The following is a 20,389-nucleotide window of genomic DNA, read 5'->3' on the forward strand; positions in this document are numbered from 1 at the left end:
TAGCAGGCTGAAAATGACCACCCGACAGAAACATCCCCTGTATCCGGGGCCTCGTGCACCGCTGCTGACCGGGTGGCAGTACGGACATCTCCTCCCCCAGTAAGCTGGGCCGGTGATCCTCTTTAAAAATGAATTTGAGTATAATAAGGGGGGACAAACTACGTTCTGACCATAAACCAATGACTACCACTGAGTCACAGGAAATAGGGATTAGGCAGTGTGTAATCTGCAGCCTGCAAACCCAATTCTCTAAACTAAAAGCAGAGGGTAAAACGCGTTGGGTATGCAGTTTCCTTCCCCCAGCCGTGAAGTATGCAAGGGGGGGGGGAAGGAAGGGGGGACAAGCCTGCCCTGGAACAAGCATGACTAATAGCTGCTCAACTTTCACCCAAGCCGAGACTTCCAGCGTCCCCTGTGACATATGGCTAGATAAGGCCTCCGAACACTACAGAAGCCCAACGCTTGCAACGTAAGCCAGAATGAGGAGGCGCAGCTCTGCAGACCTCTACGCTGTATTGTTCGGCCGGCGTCATGAGCAGCTCTTTATATTAGCATTCCTCCACAGCTACAAGTTATTATTCCCAGATCCTTCACACACACAGGCTGCAGTGCTGAAATATGGCCGCCTTCACAGACACCTACATGCCAGAGGACACACAATGGGTGCAGCCGGTGGGGGCACCAGGCTCAGGACGGACGTATGCACAATGCACCCCCCCCTTACATGACACAGACGAGATCACGGATCGCAGCCGCCTGTCTATTAGGACACGCACGTGCAATGCAAGCCCGAGCTAATGCTGGGTATTATGGAGCTGCATGCTCGCTCGGCGGGAGACTATGAGGAATAATCGTTCCGCTCCTGCTGGGGAACCGACGCACAGGCAAAGATCGCCTCGCAGCAACTGAACTGAGCTGCGATTGCAACTCCAGAATCACAACAGAAAAAAAAAAAATATATATATTTACAAGTCCACACAGACATCCCCATTAAGTTCGTCGGCTGCACGGTTACGTGGCAATCTTTGGACACATGCCGGGTGGACGTGGCCAGATCGCCCAGTAGACCCCAGCCTAAATAGAGTAAGGCCTATGTAAGGGATTAGGGAACTGTTAGATTAGCGATTGTTATAGAGTTCTAACCAGGTTTAGCTGTTAGGAAAACTACAACTCCCAGCATGCTCCATTCACTTCTATGGGAGCTCAGAGTACAGCCCAGCAACTGCTGGAAGTAATAGTTTCACAGTGCTCGTATTATGGGTGTAACGCCCGGACCGCCGCAGTTCTAGGGGGCTTCAACTCTGATGGCGATGAGCGGCGGTAGGTACGTGTGATGCATCGTTTCAGAGGTGTAAAAGCGGCAGTGCAAACTTCTGGAAAACTACGATCCAGAGCAGGGGTGAAATTACATTTCATAGGGCCCCATAACAGAGTCAAAAAAGGGCCCCGGCACTGGTGACAGATACTGGAGCTCATGCACAAAGAACAGCCATGTAGCAGAGCTGGCGACGAAGACCATCTCATGGGGGTTTTACCTACTTCTGGATCAACACAGTAGGATTAGGTAGATACGGACACATTTCTAGCGCTTTAAGGGCTCGTGCACACAAGCAATTTATTCCCCCCCGTTCAGTTTTTTTGTGGCCTGTACGTGGAACCATTCACTTCAATGACTGGTGTCTGTTCCGCAAAAGAATAGAACATGTCCTATTATCGTCCACGTTACGGACCAAGGATAGGACGGTTCTATTCGGGGCCAGACAGTATTCGCGTTTTGCTCACGGCCGTGGGCACGGGCCCTAACACTGCGACCGCCATGAAAAGGCAAAACTGACCCTCTGCATTACACCTAGTGTGGGGCCTGAGGGGTGGAGCATGACAAAGGTTCTATCTATATGATGCTTTGTGTCATGCCCCGCCCCCTCAGCTCCCGCATTATGATTAACGCAGCATTTTGCTTGTCCCCAGGACCAGGCGTTTGACCGACATCAATGCCCACTTTAATTAAGAAGTGTCATTCTTTTTAATTCTTAAAGGGGTTGTCCAGGTTCCCCCCCCCCCCCCCTTAATTTGTCCCCCCAGCATGAGATAACTGCGAATAACTCCATACCAAGGCTAGTTTCTCGGCTGGAGGGCAAAAGTTATTGAAAAAAAAAATAATAATAATTGAACAACTCCATGATTTTTTATATATATTTTTTTAAAATAAAGACCACACTATGGTGTAAAATGAATACCTTGCCAACCCCCGCTGACGCTCCCCTAGGACCCCCAAAGTCTGTTCTTCCTGCTTCAGCCGACCCCTTAGTACTTTTGGTCCACGTTTTTTGTGGCTCAGATGCAGACCCATTCACAAGGCCGTATGTGCGTTCCACAGCCCAAAAAATTAATAAAAATTGTCCTACTCTTGCGGTTTTGCGGACAAGAATAGGACTGTTCTATAGAGGGCAGGATGTTCCGTTCCGCAAAACTCGAAGGTACGCGGTCGGTATCCATGCTTTGCAAATCTGCAATTTGCAGACCGCAAGACAGGCAGCGTGTCCTATATTGTGCCCTGGGCTCCATAGAAGTGAATGAGGCTTGTGTGAAAAACGGAAGACGTCCGTATCCAATGCGTTTGTCACTGATAGTTACTAAGAGATGCACTCAAGTGTATATATATATATATAAATATAAAAAAAAAAAAAAAAAAACACCGAAAATAATTGCATCCGCCCAGGAAAAAAATAAAAATAAACACTGAACACAATCGTAGAAATAAAAACGGGACTGAATTTTCGTGCAAAACCATTAGTTTTTGATCCTGACAATCCGTATTGCGCGTGTGAATGGGGCCATAGGTGGACACCGTGGCCAGCTCCGCAAGTCACACGTCATGTCAACCAGTCATGGCTAGAGCACGGACAACAGAGACCGCGTAAGGTTTTTATAAAACGTTGCGGGGTCAGACAACCCCTTTAAGACTATGCAAAGATAAAAGTCACTGCACATGGAGAACGACCTCCCCAAAAAGAGTAGACTGGTCAGAAATGATCCAATGGAGATGGCCACTTAGGCCTCTTGCACACAACCGTATGTCTTTCTGGATTTTGCGGTCCGCAAAAAATACGGATGACATCCGTGTGCATTCCGTCTTTTGCGTAACGGAAGATCTGGCCCCTAATAGAACAGTCCTATCCATGTCCGTTATGAGGACAATAATAGGACATGTTCTATTTTTGAACGGAACGGAAATGGAAGACATACGGAGTACCTTCCGTTTTTTTTTTTGCGGATCCATTGAAATGAACGGTTCCATATACGGTACGCAAAAAAACGGCACGTAGACAGAAAAAAAAAAACATTTGTGTGTGCAAGAGGCCTTATAGCTACAGGCCTCCCTGACAACTACTGCTGGTCAGGCCCAAAGATGGACAACACAGTAGTCACTTAGACCTATGTAGGAGCCATAGGATATTAATGGAAAACCAACCGAAGAAGTTGACTGCCTGCAATGACCTAGGGGCAGTAGTAACCTAGGATTGGCCCAGACGTGGTGACCCTCAGGTTAAAGCCCAACAGCAAGGACAATCCTTCCTTCACTAGGACTAGCCCAGACGTGGTGGCCCTCAGGCATTCTGATCTGCAAAAACAATCCATCACTAGACTGGCCCAGATGTGGTGACCCTCAGGTCTTATGAACAGCAAGGACAATCCTTCACTAGACTAGCCCAAATGTGGAAGTATTGACTAGCAAAAACAATTCTTCACCGACTGGTCCAGATGTTACGTCCCTCAGGCCTTCTGACCAGCAAGGACAATCTCTTACTAGACTAGGCCATACGTGGTGGCTCTCAGGTCTACTGACCAGCAAGGACAATCCCTCAGTAGACTGGCTCAGATGTGGTGGCCCTCAGACCTCCTGACCAGCGAGGACAATCTCTCAGTAGACTGTCTCAGATGTGGTGGCCCATAGGTCTTCTAACCAACAAGAAAAATCCTTCATTAGACTTGTCCATATGTGGCATCCCTCTGGCCTTCTGACCAGCAAGGACAAACCCTTACTAGACAGCCATACGTGGTGGCCCTCAGGTCTACTGACCAGCAAGGACAATACCTCACCTGACTGGCCCAGACGTGGTGGCCCATAGGTCTTCTAACCAACAAGAAAAATCCTTCACTAGACTGGTCCAGACGTGGTCCCTAATGACTTCTGACCAGCAAGGACAATCCTTCACTAGACAGAGGTACCAGACACAGTTCCCATAGACGCTCCACCTGCTGCAAAGGAAAGATGGAGTAGTTCCTCATGGCAACCAATCAGGTTGCTGCTTTGTCATCCTCTGAAAAACATACGGTGGAACGCGATTGCTCGCTCCATGTTTCCTTCACTGGTACAGGATGCCTACACCTGCCGAATGGCACCGTCTCCTGCCCGCCGCCCCTGGAGCACGCCCACGACAGGACGTATACACACGTCACGGCCAATCCTAGGCAGATCTCATCGATACAAAAAAAACGTGACTGTCAAGTGTGAATGCGTCCTAACAGTACCTCCGCTGACATCATCGCGAGTGCGGATGACATCACTGTGACGCGCAATCTTTGCACGGTAGGTTACATAAAACACAGGCGGCTCAGTGGCAACGTACGCGGAAAGACGCCCTAATAAATGGCAGCACAACTTAACGGGCGACATGTTTATTCGTTTGGGGGGAAAATAACTATAAACCGGGCATTGTGAGGTAAAATATTATATACATGTATAAAACCAACCCAATATAACCCTGCGGGGGGGGGGGGCACAGCCATATAATGGGGGCCCCTGGGACCCACAGGCTCGTGGGGGGGACACACAGCCATATAATGGGGGCCCTGGACCACACAGAAGGGAATCTCCTGCAGGGCCCTCATCACACAGAAGGGAACAGACGCAGAAAGGCGATCCCGCCAAGTTTCAGGCCCAGCCACCCACATCAACCCCCCCACCCCCCCGCCTCACACGGAGCGGCTGGTGAGAGGCCCCGGGCACACAGACACACGTACAGGGAGGACACACGGAGGAGGGGGGGAGGGAGAAGAAACGGAGAAGTGACCTGTTTGTGGCATCCTTATGTGCTCGCTGAGGTAAGCGCTGCTCCTGGCTGGCAATCAATGGAGAGAGACAGGCCACACGGCGGCGATAAGCCCCTCCCCCTCGTCCACGGGGAGACGCCCACTAGAGATCTTAGGGCAACGCCCCTCTCTTCGCTGCATGCCTCGCGGGAAAATCTCCGTCCTCTGATTGGCTGAAGGGGCGGTGAGGCAGCGGCGGCACGACCGGAGATTTCAAATGTAACGTTTGGTGGGTGACGTAGAGAGTGAGCTGGCGCGTCCGCCGCCGGGGAGAGCGAGAGAGAGAGGATGGCGGGGGCCCTGCGTCCTCCTCACGTCATTTACTACGACACTGAATAGCTCGTGTGTGTGAGAGAAGCAGGCGGCTTTAACCCCTTCGGGAGCCTCTTAGTGACAATAGTCCTATAAAAATGGAGGGAGTTTTTTTTTTTTTTTTTCCTCACGGTTTTTATGACGTAGTTTTCGTTTTACGGAATATTTTGTAAGGTTTGTTCCATTAGCCGCCCCCCCCCCCCAACTTCCACCTGTTCAATGGGTTATCCCACTTAAGAGCCTTAGACCTGAGTAGCCAATGGGCCCACCTATTGGAAAGGGGGGGGGGGGCTTGTCTAATCCGATACTGCCACCAGCTCACTTGTGCTTTTCTATAAGTCTCTGTGTGTGTATGTATGTATGTGTGTATATATATATATATTACACTCACACACACACACAAAGGGGCACAGCGCCCTACATTGTATAGTGGCTGTGCTTGGTATTGCAGCTGAGGTCCATCACTTGAACAGGATTGAGCTTCACATAAGCCATCACTGGTATAAGAAGAAGCTGCTGTGCTCACCAGTCCATCGGCCCGGGAGTCCCTATCCCCGCCGATCTGCTATTGATAACAGGTCAATTTTTAAAATTGTGGAAAACCCCTTTAAATTAGCCTTCCTGACAAAAGGTATAAAAAAAAAAAAATAATCCATTCTGATTTCAGCTATGCTAATTTGCATATATTTTTCCCCAAAACTGGGAGAAATGTTGCCTAGCCTATAGTAGTCGTCACATTGGGCTGGTCTCCGTATAAAAAATTGTACCCACCTAGAGGTCTCCCCCCAAGGCCTCTCAGCCGATTTGCTCTGATCTTTGCAGATATGAGGCTGGTAGCTGCTATTCTAGTTTTGCTAGGAAGCCTGTTTAAAAAGGCTGAGCAGTGATTGGACGGCTATGCTCGGTATTTGTCCAGCTGATTCTCGTCATATTTTGCCGGGTTGCAGGCCAGATCTCCGTCAGTCCCTATTATATTTAATTAGGGGCCGGCGGGGGGGGACGGGGCATTCAGGCAGCGTCCCCCAGAATAGCCTGCCGGATCTTGAGCGCTAGTGTAAGGGCTCTTTCACACTTGCGTTCTTTTCTTCCGGCATAGAGTTCCGTCGTCGGGCTCTATGCCGGATGAATCCTGGATCAGGATTATCCTAATGCATTCTGAATGGAGAGAAATCCGTTCAGGATGCATATGGATGTCTTCAGTTCCGGAACGAACGTTTTTTGGCCGGAGAAAATACCGCAGCATGCTGCGCTTTTTGCTCCGGCCAAAAATCCTGAACACTTGCCGCAAGGCCGGATCCGGAATTATGCCCATTGAAAGGCATTAATCCGGATCCGGCCTTAAGCTAAACGTCGGTTTCGGCGCATTGCCGGACCCGCGTTTTAGCTTTTCTGAATGGTTACCATGGCTGCCAGGACGCTAAAGTCCTGGCAGCCATGGTAAGTGTAGTGGGGGAGCAGAATACTTACCGTCCGTGCGGCTCCCCAGGCGCTCCAGAGTGACGTCAGGGCGCCCCACGCGCATGGATGACGTGATCGCATGGATCATGTGATCCATGCGCATGGGGCGCTCTGACGTCATTCTGGAGCGCCCCGTGAGCCGCACGGACTGTAAGTATACTGCTCCCCCGCTCCTACTATGGCAACTAGGACTTTAATAGCGTCCTGGGTGCCATAGCAACACTGAACGCATTTGAAGACGGATCCGTCTTCAAATGCTTTCAGTTCACTTGCGTTGTTACGGATCCGGCGGGCACCTCCGGCAAATGGAGTACACGCCGGATTCGGACAACGCAAGTGTGAAAGAGGCCTAAAACTAGCCTTAGCTAACTTGAATAGGTTTCCCAGAGACCTAGAGGAGTGTTCATTTTTCCATCACTATTCGTTTCCATGGTTACGACGACCCTGCAATCCAGCGATGGTGGTCGTGCTTGCACACTATAGGAAAATGCACGAGCCTATGTGCAGTCCCGTCCATCGGAGAGGGCCAGCACTTTATCTTATAGTGTGCAAGCACGACCACCACTGCTGGACTGCAGGGTGGTCGTGACCATGAAAAATGAATCCAGCCAGCAAAGGAAGCAATATGGACAATCGGAATACATTAGTAAGTGGCTTGTATTAACTTTCTCCACTAAGGACCTCTCCCTAAAAGTCAAAGAAGAGCCTCTAACAAGCAGCACCTTGCTCGGGCGCTGGCATTTAGGCCTCCTGCACACGACAGTATTTTTTCACGGTCCGCAAAACGGGGTTCCGTTGGTCCGTGACCGTTTTTTTCGTCCGTGGGACTTCCTTGATTTTTGGAGGATTCACGGACATGAAAAATGAAAAAAAAAATCGAAGTCAAGTTTGCAAAAACGGATCACGGACGCGGATGACAATCTTGTGTGCATCCGTGATTTTTCAATGACCCATTGACTTGAATGGGTCCGCGAACCGTTGACCGTGAAAAAAATAGGACAGGTCATATTATTTTCACGGCCAGGAAACACGGATCACGGATGCGGCTGCCAAACGGTGCATTTTCCGATTTTTCCACAGACCCATTGAAAGTCAATGGTCCGCGAAAAAAAATGGAACCATGGACGCACACAATGGTCGTGTGCAGGAGATCTTACAGGGAATCTGTCAGCAGTTTTCACCCCACTGAACTGCTGACATAGCTGGAGATGTCCTGAGGAAGCGAGATCATATATGAAGAATACCCTATGCCAGTGATGGCGAACCTATGGCACGGGTGCCAGAGGCGGCACTCAGAGCCCTCTCTGTGGGCACCCGCACTGTGAAAAAAGTCTATGGTGTACCAATATGCCTTAGACTTTTCCTGCCAATTCATTAGCGCAGGGCGCACTATGAACAGCACAGACAGGGCACTGAATGTAGGCAGACTTTAATAGCTAAATGATGAAGTACATGGAATATATACTATATTGAACTATAGTATTCAGGTTAAATCGCTGTGTTGGCATTTTACGATAAATAAGTGGGGTTTTGGGTTGCAGTTTGGGCACTCGGCCTCTAAAAGGTTCGACATCACTGCCCTATGCCAAATATCTCCCCACTTAAAGGAGATAGGCTGTCAATGACAGACAGGTGCGGGGCCCACCCTATGTTCAGAATGGGCCCCCCCGAAGAGATCAGCTGCGCATGAGCGGCGTCCTCTCCATTCAATGCTATGGGAGTAACGAAAATAGCATGTTCCCATAGTGGTGAACGGAGGGTTGGCCGCGCTTGCACAGTGCGCTATTCTATACTTGGGGGGGGGGGAATGTTCTGGAGATAGGAGCAGGTCCCACACCTATTGTTAGGCCATCAATGTCTGAGAGTCGTCACTTTTGGTTTCCAGCGTCCTGGGACATTGTCCAACTCCTGTGCATGCGCCGGTCAGAGGGGAACCGGCGTCTACGCACGGCCTATGCATGCCCAGAATGATGTGATTTGTATTATGGCACGCAGCGCAGCAGAGACTGGCGCATGCGCGTTACATCATTGAAGCCTGTGCCCAGTGCACAAACGGCGCCCGTGCAGGAGACGTTCCTATGACGGCGGCGCGACTGAAGGCAGAGGGACACTTGGCCGCTCATTTGCATATGGTTCACGAGTTACTACTTTTTAAATCTTTTTCTCAGTTTTCCTTGATGAATAATCGTCAGCATCACTTGATTCCTCAGGAGCTATGCAGTGGTGTCAGCAGTTTACCAGGGTGCAAACTGCTGACAGCTTCCCTGCAGGGAAAAGGAGCAGTCAGCCACAGTATAGCTTGTATGGCCTCTGCAACATGCAGTGTGACAGCTGTGTTACTGCCCCCTAGCTGGACATGTATATACCCCCCTTGTATAGACCGTATCCCTCCAGTACACCCAGCAGCTGGAGCAGAGGTGACCCGCCCTCACCAGTCATTGCCAATGTCACCCGCTGACAGCTAGGGGGAGCCAGACCCACCTGACGTCACCGCATAACGCAACTGGGTGAAGTCCCGCCCATCGGCGCTCAACTCCGCTTGTGATTGGCTGCAGCGTGTAACCGGAGCCGGGGGGGGGGGCGCGGCGCGCACACACACAACACACCGTTCAAGCTTCCTGCGCCTTACCGGCTCAGGTGCACCTGCAGACCCCGCCGATATAAAAGCGCGGTGGTCACGCCGATATCACGTGAGAAGGGACGCTCACCTTCAACCGCGAGCATTTTGGCGGGAACGTTAGGGGGCGTGGCCTCTGTGTTTATAAGTTGTCGCTGACGAGGGCGGCGAATAAAAACAAGTGCCGTTCTGTGGTGACAGGGCTGGTCGGTGAGACTTCCGCCCCCCCCCCCCCCCTTACCAGTTCACCCTGTCCTCAGTCCTCCTCCTCTCCAGCATGATGAAATATAAGGGAACCCCTTTATTTGACCCATTTGTAATTATTAAAATTAAAGGGATAGAGAATTATGTGGATTTCTAAGCTGCCACCGACACAAATAGGGATCAGCAAGCCACGGCGGCAGCGCGTTTGCTGTTTCACAGCGTTACGTGTTAAATAAAGTGCATTCAATTGGTCATGTCCGTCCGGCCTCCTCCGGAGGAGAACCCCTTTAAGGTTAATCAAGAATTTATATGAATCCCAAAAGGACTCCATTAAAAAATATGACTGGTTCTGCAAAAGAAACAATCCCACATCGGGCGACATCAACTGAGAAATTATGGCTCTTAAATTAAAAAAAAAAAGATTAAAAACTACATATTTGGTATTGCTGTAGTTGATGCTGCACTAGGAATGATGTGAATGTAAAATGGGGAAAAAATGGCATTTTTTGCCATTAGCTCCACCCCCTCCCACTAAGGTGAATGGGTTGTCTGACATTTTGATATTGATGTCCTGTCCTCGGAGAGGTCAGCATTATCTGAATGAAGGGGGGTCCGACACCTGGGAGGGAGCCCCCGCCGATCAGTGAGGGGGCCGCCTTACAGCAAACCAAGCACAGCGCCGTACATTGCATAGTGGCTGTACTTGGTATTGCAGCCGCGGCCCTTTAAAGAGGTCCGGACATTGTAAGAGCTGGACATGGAGAGCGGCGCCCGGGGATCTCACTGCATTTACTATTATCCGTGGGCGCCGCTCTACATGTCCAGATAGTTATCTTACAATGTCCGGACCCATGAAAGGTCCTCTTTAAAGGGCTTTTCCAAAATTGTATTATTGATGATCTATTCCAGGGGTACTCAAGTACTTTTTGTAAAGGTCCACATAACCTGAGTCTGCTGTAGGATGAAGGTCCGAGCTGCAAAACTAAAAAATATACAACACCATTGGGGTGTAGCGCTGCATTATTATTATTTTTTTTACAATAATCCACACCTCCAAGCCCACCTAATCTCCTTTCTGCCGACCAAATAGTAAGAATGTCCTTTCAGTGCCCCCTAACAATAATGATGCCCCTTAATGCCCCCTCAGACAGTATGATATCCCTTTAGTGCTCCACAGAGTATGATACCCCTAAGTGCACCCTCACAGCAGGGTGATCACTTGGTGCCCCCACACATTATAATGCTCCTTAGTGCCCCTGACACATTGTGATGCCTTCTTAGTTCCTCCCCACAGAGTATGTAGAGTACCGTAAGTGCCCCCTCACAGTAGTTATGTCCTCTCTGCCGCCCCTTCACAGTTCTAATGCCCTCTTTGTGCCCCTTCACAGTAATAATCCCCATTGTGCCCCCTTCATAGTAATATCCCCATTGTGCCTCCTTCACAGTAATAATGCCCTAATAGTAGTAATGCCCATTGTACCCACTTTAAAGTAATTATGCCCTCCTTAATAGTATTAATGCCCATTGTGCCCCTTAGTAGTAATGCCCATTGTGCCCCTTCACAGTAATAATGCCCTCTGTGCCCCCTCCATAGTAGAAATCCCCATTGTGCCCCCTTATAGTAGTAATGCCCTCTGTGCTAGTAATGCCCATTGTGCCCCCTTCACAGTAATAATGCCCTCTGTGCACTGTGCCCCCTTTATGGTAGTAATGACCATTGTGCCCCCTCCATAGTAGAAATGCCCATTGTGTCCCCCTTCACATTAGCAATGCCCAAGAGTAGAAATGCCATTGTGCCCCCTCCAGAGTAGAAATGCCTATTGTGCCCCCTCTGTGTTAAAAAACAAACAAAAACACAGTAACTACTCACCTTGTCCCGTTCCTGAAGCTCACAGTTCTCTCTCCCATGCAGACACAGACCGCTCTGCAGCACTGTGTGGGTGGAGTGTATGCAGATTTCCGGACTGCAGGCTCCGCCCACACAGGCCAGCAGCGCGCTCTGTGCCTGCAGGCTGAATGGTGGAGCTGGGAGAAGTCTTCCTGCTTCACCATTCAGAGCGCCGCCGGCCTGAAGGAGGGGAGGAGCGCAGGGAGCTGAGCGGTGAGTGACAAGACCGCAGATCCCTGCGCTCCAGCAATGAGCGCTTCCATCCGTATTGATGGAAGCCCTCATGGCTTCTGGCCTCTGGTGCCCCCTGAGAGCCGACACCCGGGTGCATGCAGGGGTCAAGACAGCTGGCAACCGCGGTCCGGATTCAGACCACAGTCCACCAGTTGAGTACACCTGATCTATTCTATGGATAGGCCATCAGTATGTGATCGGTGGGGGTCCAACACCCGGGACCCCGCTGATCAGCTGTTTGGGAAGGCACCGGTGCTCGCAGTAGCAGCGCTGGGTTCTCTCAGGCCGTGTGATGTCACGTTCATCGGTCACATGACCTAGGCACAGCTCAACCCCATCGAGGTGAATGAGGCTGAGCGCGATACCAAGCACAGCCGCTATACAATGTACGGCGCTAAGGCTGCGGCGCTCACAGGAGCTCTGGTGTCTTCTCCAACAGCTGATTGGTGGCAGTCCCAGGTGTCGAACCACCACCGATTAGATACTGATGACCTATCAAAATCCTAGATAATCCCTTGTACCCCAAGAAAAAGCATAGCTCCCCCCCCCCAAAAAAAAAAAAGCTAAATGGGATAAGTTAAAAAAAATGATAGCTTTCTCAATCCAGTGATACAAAAACAATATATAATTATAACAAGTTAAAGTTTAAATCAGTGGTGGTCTGACCATTGGGACCCCCACACATCACAAGAACGAGGGCCCTTACCCTGAAGTGAATGGAGCGGCTGGTCAAGCATATGCTGTGCGGCCCCATTCATTCTCTATGGGACAGAATGAATGGAGGGGTACGGCAGCAGTGTAGACCCTCGCCCTGGTCTTGGATGATGCCCTGCAGTGTGCCTTTTGTTGGAGTCCGTCCCCATATGGTGTAATAATGTATAGAACTATACAGTGTGGTGGCCAAATAGCTGTAAAGTATGCAGGGGCGTTCACAGATCTCATTGGGCCCCCACCCTACCCAGTTTCCCGTTTTGCGTGCTTCTCATACTCCCAAGTTTTAATAATAAAAAAAAAGAATGCAATGAAAAAATTTCGTCCTTCTGCCTCACCCACTTTATCCAACTTCTGTGTGGTAATAAGTGGAACAGGTGCTTCATATATATGGCGCTTATCGTGGACACCATTTTACTCAACCGGCATAAATAGTGATAAATCCATGCTTCATTTCACATAATATATCACAAAACTGTCTGCCCGTAGCCACCACTAGGGGGAGCTCAGTGCCTCGGAATTTATACAGTTACCACTGAATGCAATAGATGCTGTAAACATATCTTTGCACTGAGCTCCCTCTAGTGGCTGTTGCATGAAAATGCAGGGTTTTCATGTCAGGAAGAGAAAGAGTTCAGCGCTGACCCCCCTCCCCCTGGGCTCCATAACAGTTATATGGTCTAACTACATGGAGCCCCCCTCCCCCTGGGCTCCATAACAGTTATATGGTCTAACTACATGGAGCACATGTAGGCCAAATAAGACTTCCATACAATTGTCGAAATAAGAATGCTATATAATGCCGCTATACAGTGCTCATAGCGACATACGGTGACAATAATCTAATGACAGTGCCGTATACTATCTATACTGTATAGTACTGATCTGTAGTGGGCACAAGCTTTGGATGCAAGGCCATATATGATGCTCCTTCCAAGGCTAACATCTGCTCTAGCACCTATGTTTACATGAGTGGGACCTCTGAAGGGCAGGTAGCCATTAGTGTCCCCGTCCTTCCCTGTTCAAAACGTTGTGCTCCATGATCAGGCACCAGGGGAACATCTACCATTTAGGTGTTACCTGAATTCCCCCAGAACAGTGGAAATCCCAGCGTTGGAGAACCATTCAGAAGCTGAGTTTCTGAGGGTCTAGGACGGTTTCCTCACTACTCACAGACCAGGATGTCCTCGTCATTCATGGAGTCACTTGATGCTGTGACGAACTACGCTCCACCGGTTGTGCACCATACCAGCGGAGATTTGCATGTACTTTCAGACTGCGTAGGTGATTTTTCCTGAGCACTTACCATACCTAGATTAAGATGATCAGTTTAGATTGTTTTGTGGTGAAACCACTTCCTCCTCGTAGTAATAATAGTATCAACGAGGCCGAGCGTCCTCATAGTGATCATTATTATTGAGTATTGTATTCTACAGGTTAAGGCCTCTTGCACACGAACGTTGTGTGCCCGTGGCCATATTTCGGCCCGCATACGGCAGGTCCGCAATACACGGGCACCGGCCCGTGTGCACTCCGCATCACGGAGGCGGACCCATTCGCTTGAATGGATGCGGAACGGAAGCACGGATCGGAAGTACCACGGAGTGCTTCCATGGTGTTTCTGTCCGTGCCTCCGCACTGCAAAAAAATAGAACTCGTTTTTGTATTTTTTTGCGTGGTGCGGACGGATCACGGACCCATTCAAGTTGAATGGGTCTCGATCCGCCCCCGGCCGCCGCACGGACGTTGCCCGTGCATTGGGGACCGCAAATTGTGGTCCCCAATGCACGGAACGGATGCACAACGTTCGTGCGCAAGAGGCCCAAAGGGGATATCCGCACCAGCAGGGACATGTAATCGCAGAGGCCACTGATTGGCAGCAGCGGTTCACGGGACCAAGCCACGTCAGTGAACACACTTTACTGTGAACAGGTGAGCATCGTGTTTTTTCTTTTTATTAGGCTACTTTCACACTAGCGCCTAAATGAAACAGTAGAGCAGGGATGCCCAACCTGCGGCCCTCCAGCTGGTACAAAACTACAACTCCCAGCATGCCTGGACAGCCTACAAGCAGGGCATGGTGGGAGTTGTAGTTTTAAAACAGCTGGAGGGCCGCAGGTTGAGCATCCCCAGGGGCTTATTGGCCATAGACCCTACAGGGAAATTTTCCCGGTTAGCCGATGCCCAGGGGGCCACTCAACTCCTCTTGATGGCCGCAGACCAGGTACATAATGATCTGATGCTCAACGGCCACAGATGCCCTCCTGAACTCAACTGTGATACAGTTGAATACTGTTGTTGGGGCGGCAGTATTTTGTTCTGCTGGGGCGGTATTCTGTGCTGCACTAGGGTATTGTTTTGTCCCGTCTTCTGTCAATTTGTATCCACCTACAACATGCTGCCACTTTTAGTTTTTTTTCCAGGGCCACCAGAAAGTGGAGAATCTAGGTGTAACGGTAACGCCCCCGTTGCTCCTAGAGGCTCATTTACACATAATAAAACTTCCTTTTTCTCAGCAATGCAGGCACATATAAACATGGGACCAACACAGATGTCTTCAGCTGCCAAGCGCACATGTCTCGGGTTAGCCAGTCTCATAGGTACAAAACTTCTGACAGATGCCCCTTGAAGGCTGCTGGGTAACCTTTTGAAGGCCTCTTTCACACGTCGGTGAACTGCAGCCGTGTACATCCGTGGTATCCATGAATCGCTCATTAACTTTAATGTATAGTTGCACATCAGTGTTTTTTTCGGAAGCACGCCTTAATTTTGTTTGCAATTACGGATCCCTCAAGTGCGTTATAGTCTGCGGGTCCGTGAAAACCGCAGACACAATGTGGATGGCATCCATGTTTGTTCTGTGGTTTTCATGGACCATTGGTAGGAGATGCTTTGGAAATTAATTTGCAGCCTAGCAGAGTCCGTGGAATATGGAAGACACACGGAGGGCAAGAAAACGGACACAGATCCTTAACGGACATGTTCGCGGTTGAACCACTGACCATCTTGCCATGGATCTCATCATGGAGTCAGGTTGCTGAGAAGTCATTGAGTCAATTCTTTTGACGTTGGTCTGTAGGAAAGCTGTTCGACAACCAGTAGTGCTGCTATTACTGCTCTGACAGGGGTTGTCACAGCTTTTTACTATCTTACAGGAGGGATTATTATGTCATATATTATTAGGTATTATGTACATACTTTTCTTAATACTTGCTCGGGAGCAGCTTGCGCAGCATGGTGCCACCTCTGGCTTAGCCACGCCCTTTCATGAACCACACCCCTTTTAAAACCCGCCACCCACTCACTATGCACAGACACAGTGGGGGAGATTTCTCAAACTGGTGTAAAAAGAGGACTGGCTTAGTTGCTCCTAGCAACCAATCAGATTGATCCTTTCATTTTTCACAGCTCCTTTGGAAAATGAAAGGCGGAATCTGATTGGTTGCTATGGGCAACTAAGCCAGTTTTCCTTTACACCAGTTTTGATAAATCTCCCCCCAATGGGGCTCATTTACTAGACAGGCATTTCAGATGCCAATATTAGTAGGAAGCCCGTGGGAGTAAGCTGGAACCAAATTTATTAGGAGGCGTATGCCTCGCATTTGTGACGACCATGCGCCAGAACCTGAATGCCTGAAACCAGTTTTCTGGAGTAAATTATAGCAAATGGGCCTGTCCATCAGGAAGCAGAGAGAGGGGCTGGGTGAGGAAGGAGGAGGAGCTAGGGTGCACAGAGTGACTTGGGCCCGCCCTCGGTGCACTTCACTGCTCATTTGCACATGGATTCAAAGTACTTTTTCCCCATAATGACGCAATGGACAGCTAAGGGCTCGTTCACACAAACGTGTGAAGGCCGTGCCCGTGCCGTGGACGGCAAATTGCAGGTCCGCAATGCACGGGCACTGTCCGTGGGGCAGGCGCATTGGGGATCGCAGACCCATTCACTTGAATGGGTCCGCGATCCTTCTGTTCCGCACCGCAAAAAGATAGAACTTTTTGCGGTGCGGAAGCACGGAACAGAATACGGAAACGGGCAGCACACGTTCGTGTTATGAACGGATCCATTTGTATTATCTGTAAACATAGCCAAGACAGATCCGCCATGAACTCTATTGAAAATCAATGGGGGACGGATCAGTTTTCGATTGTGGCAGAGAAAACGGTTCTGTCCCCATTGACTCGCATTGTGGGTCATGCCGTCTTGCTCCGCATCCCAGGACGGAAAGCAAACTGAAGCATGCTGCGGTTTGCTCTCCGGTATGAGAACGGAACGGAATGCGTTACGTTTTGTCCCCATTGACAATGAATGGGGACAAAACGGAAGCGCTTTTTTTTTCCGTTATTGAGACCCTATGACGGATCTCAATACCGGAAAATACTAACGCTAGTGTGAAAGTAGCCTTAGACGGGCCGTGTAGACCTGCACCAGATTTATCACATGTGCTGCAGGAACAGACCCTTTTCTCCGACTCCGTACCAACTCCTGGTTGGCTTACTTTGAGACAGATTTGTACACCTGAATTGTGGCGCAACTTTGGGCATCCAAGGCCCCACCCCTTTATGAAGCCACACCCCTTTCTGTTAAGCACCGCCCTTCATCAAGCATTCCAGAAAAAAGTGTAGAAATCCTAGATGCCCCAAATTTTTAAAGAGATTAGTAACTCTGGGCCATTGTGCCTGGCTTGACAGTGAATTCCTTGCTGACGGACTCCCTTTATAACCGCAGTATTACTGCAACCTGCGCACCCTTGCAAAAAAAAATAAAAAATTCCTATAGGGAAACACTGAAACTGCAGAGGATTAAAGATTTTATCAGGAATTACAATCTACTCCAGGGGACGGCAACCTCCGCCACGCCAGCTTTTGTGAAACTACAACTCCCAGCATGCAACTCCCATAGAAGTGAATAAAGCATGCCAGGAGTTGTAGTTACACAGCAGCTGGAGAGCCTGGGGGTTCCTGACCCCTGGTCTACTCCATGTAACTGGAGCCCTAGCCTAATAGGACTACATTTTAGGCCTCATGCGGTCCGCCAAAAATACGGATGACGTCTGTGTGCATTCTGGATTTTGCGGAACGGCTGGTCCCCAATAGTCCTATCCTATACTTGTCTGTAATGCAGACAATAATAGGACTTTTTTTTTTTTTTGCGGAGCGAACATGCGTAACGGAATGCACCCGGTTCCAAAAAAACATTAACGGACACAGAAACGTTTGTGTGCATGAGACCTCACTTAGGCTTTCTTTGGCTTATAAACATAATGCCACAAACTACGTGCTTTTTTTAACAACCACATTTTTGGGTCACACATTTTCGCCATGCTTTTCCAGGAGAAACCTATGGTGATCTTAGTCCAGCTCAGCGGAACTACTTGGGTGAAAAACAAAGTAAAGCCACAGGAACTCGGATGGCTGTAGTAACCAGAGAAAACTCTGCGCACTCCCTGTCCAGCCATGCATAGAACAATGCTTCTCTGGCGGAGAGAGGTACTACGCTTAAACTTTTCAGACGCCAGCTCAGGCTGAGCCCCGTCCATCATGAAGCCTGTTGGAAAAAAGTGCGCCACTTTTTTGCCAGATTTTTGGCGCAGACAGATTAGTAAATTGGGGCCATGGGGGAGATTTATCAACATGATGTATTAGTTGCCCATAGCAACCAATCAGATTCCACCTTACATTTTTCAAAGATTCTTTTGAAAATGAAAGGTGGAATCTGATTGGTTGCTATAGGCAACTAAGCCAGTTCTACTTTACACATTTTGATAGATCTCCCCCATTGCCTTTTTCATGTACCCTCAACAGCTCTCCTCCAGGTGAATAAAAGAGCATGCTGCTACACGTACAGGGGCACGTTGCACTAAGGGACTTGCGACACTTTTAGACATCAAAAGTCTCGCAAGCCCATTTTCGCACAGCCGGTTTTGCACTGTGTACACCAGTTGGGCGTTATAGGGGCGGGGGCGTGCTGGGACGGCAAATTTACCTGTAAAAAGGCACTAATGTTAGCCAGGGTCATTTCTGCGATGAGGCGATGAGAATCTCGCCTCAGGCGGCAGTGTTCTATATTTTTGAGGGGGCGGCATCCATACAGCAGTTAAACACTGCTGGTGGATGCCACCAGTGTTCAGTTTAGGCTGCGCATTGCAGCGCCCCTCCCCCAAGTGGAGCGCAGTTTGCTGCGGTCTTGTCACTCACCGCTCAGCTCCCCGCGCTCCTCCCCTCCTTCAGGCCGGCGGCGCTCTGAATTGTGAAGCAGGAAGACTTCTCCCCGCTCCACCATTAAGCCTGCAGGCACAGATCGCGCTGCTGGCCTGTGTGGGCGGAGCCTGCAGCCCAGAAATCTGCATACACTTCGCCCACACAGTGCTGCAGCGCAAATCTGTGTCTGCAAGGGAGAGAGAACTGTGAGCTTCAGGAACGGGACAAGGTGAGTAGTTACTGTTTTTTGTTTTTTTTTTAACACAGCGGGCATTGATACTACAAAGGGGGCACAGAGCAGAGGGCATTAATACTACAAAGGGGTCACAGTGGGCATTACTACTACAGAAAGGGGGCAAAGAGGGCATTGCTACTATAAAGGGGCCATAGAGGGCATTGCTACTATAAAGGGGCCATAGAGGGCATTGCTACTATAAAGGGGCCACAGACGGCATTGCTACTATAAAGGGGCCACAGACGGCATTGCTACTATAAAGGGGCCACAGACGGCATTGCTACTATAAAGGGGCCACAGACGGCATTGCTACTATAAAGGGGCCACAGACGGCATTGCTACTATAAAGGGGTCACAGAGGGCATTGCTACTATAAAGGGGCCACAGAGGGCATTGCTACTGTGAAGGGGGCACAATGGGCATTACAGTGGCTGAGGAAGGGGTCTCTTTACCCCGAAACGCGTTTGGTGAATAACAGTGAGGGACCATTAAGAAGAATCCATAATCGCATATCCACATGAGTACGGAATAAGCCTTTTATGCTTAAGAAGTTTGAAAATCCCGCCTGGAAACACAGAACACCTGACCGCCCAGCAAACCACGTGGGACGCCACACAGGTCCTGGAAGGTCAAAGCGGTAATACAAACAGAACCGCTACAACGAACATCCGGGAAACTTCATTACAGAGCCGACTCACAGGTCCTGACAGCTCAAAGCGGTGCTCCCCACTGATTTGGCGCACAAGCGGACTAACTACAGGAGCGGTAAAGTACCGAGCATAATGTGGATTCATTGACATTTTGTGAGTTACCTATTAGAATTGTCTCTGGACTATAGAACCTGCGATTTACCAACTATAACTGTCTCTGAATTATAGAATGCGCAACTAACAGTTGATAGTGACAAATTTTGAAAATACACCAGTATCTCTGCACAGTCTTCAGAGACCTCTAGTGCTGTTGAAATTTAGGTTTAACCTTCAAGTGCGGTGCTATATTGTGTTTTATCAATTGTTTTTTAGGAAATGTTTTATGTGTAATATTGTATGTGGTCATTTTCATACCTATAAAATCTATGTGGATACTTATATCGTGTGTTTGCCTAATATTTGAGTGACCCCCAATCCAGACATTTCAATTATCTGTACTTGTACCGCCCCAGATCTGGCAGGATAGTCTCGAAGTTCGGTGGCTACTTGCCTTTCATACAATTTTTTCTATGGGAGGGGGCGTCCTTTATATTTTTGCCTCAGGCAGCGGAGGAGCTAGAATCGGCCCTGATGTTAGATAAAAACTACACCAGCCAGGGGCGCAAGAACTGCCACAGATGCGCCTAATTTATGACAAGGCGCCTGCTTCATCATAAATTAGAGGGCTCTTACGGCAGCGCAGACGGGAAAACTAAGACCAGCATAAAAAGATGTGTCCCACTGGCTCC

At 49.4% G+C, this 20,389-nt stretch overlaps 1 protein-coding gene across 2 annotated transcripts in view; it reads right to left on the minus strand.

Moving 5' to 3' along the window:
- The window catches only part of NSD2 (nuclear receptor binding SET domain protein 2), a 98,065-nt gene extending 92,739 nt beyond the window's left edge, over positions 1-5,326 (minus strand). The window contains exon 1 of one of the 2 annotated variants that reach the window (XM_040419220.1): positions 5,076-5,326. The gene's annotated coding sequence lies outside the window, so the exon portion shown is untranslated. The remainder of the gene's footprint in view (positions 1-5,075) is intronic. The other variant, XM_040419219.1, reaches the window with a different exon arrangement.
- Between the last annotated feature and the right edge of the window lie 15,063 nt (positions 5,327-20,389).

This window comes from Bufo bufo, chromosome 2, assembly GCF_905171765.1.
Source record: "Bufo bufo chromosome 2, aBufBuf1.1, whole genome shotgun sequence".
Classification (NCBI taxonomy): domain Eukaryota; kingdom Metazoa; phylum Chordata; class Amphibia; order Anura; family Bufonidae; genus Bufo; species Bufo bufo.